Source organism: Eschscholzia californica, unplaced genomic scaffold (genome assembly GCF_041429995.1).
Source record: "Eschscholzia californica isolate CP2 unplaced genomic scaffold, dmEscCali1.0.p SCAF_253, whole genome shotgun sequence".
In the NCBI taxonomy this organism is placed as follows: Eukaryota; Viridiplantae; Streptophyta; class Magnoliopsida; order Ranunculales; family Papaveraceae; genus Eschscholzia; species Eschscholzia californica.
Window position 1 is genome coordinate 12,501 of NW_028238369.1, and position 1,072 is coordinate 13,572.

The following is a 1,072-nucleotide window of genomic DNA, read 5'->3' on the forward strand; positions in this document are numbered from 1 at the left end:
GTTCAGGCATTTGCTCATATAATCTCACCAACGAAGGAGCCATTTTCATTGTTACTGTGCCGGCTGTTAAAATTAAGTCCGCTTGCCTAGGACTTGATCTTGGTACCAGGCCATAACGATCAAAGTCGAAGCGCGAGCCTATTAATGAAGCAAATTCAATAAGCAACAACTGGTACCATAGAGAAGCGGCCATAAACTGGAAAGTCTTGACCAATTTGAAAGATCATTTGATGTAGTTGAAATAACTGAATTTTGGGTTGTTCGATCAAGTACCGGAAACTCAATGGAATTCATAACTGTCTCAATGTAATTTTTTTCTTCTTTTTTCTTTTTATTGTCTGAATATTCAGGAGCTAAGACCATTCCAATGCTCCTTTTCGCCATGCATAAACTGAACCAACAATTGGGATAAGCACGAAAATGAAAGCTTCTATAAATACAGATACACCCAATACATCGAAACTCATCGCCCATGGATAAAGAAAAAACCGTTTCAACATCAAAAACAACAAAAACTAGAGCAAACATATAATAACGAATTCGGAATTGTAACCAAGCGTCGCCCATTGGTTCTATACCCGATTCATAACTAGAAAGTTTCTCTGGCCCTTCGCTAATCGGGGCCAAAACTCCGGAAATTAGAAATGCCAAAATAGGAATAAGACTTGATATTATTAGAAATGCCCAGAAAATATCATATTCGTGAAGCAGAAACATAGATGCACTCCTATGAATGTGGAAAATATACCGTATTAGTCAATTCGAATCGGAATTGTGAATTCATCTATAACTCTTTAGCCGAAATACCAATGAATTTTGATTGAACCACCCAGTTTTTTTGCTGTAGGTCGTGTCTTGTTTCAAGATTCATCGAGTGGAATCCTATTTCCATTTACTTCAATTCTATTTCGATATGGTATAGACATATCATGTTCTTATACAAAAAAATTTTCTCGTTTTTATCTCGTTTCAGATTCTCTCTAAAAAAAGCTAAAAAAGGAATTCAAAATTTTATTTTTAATTAGTTATTTAGAATTTTATAGAATTCTGTATAGACTTTTTCTTAAGATTT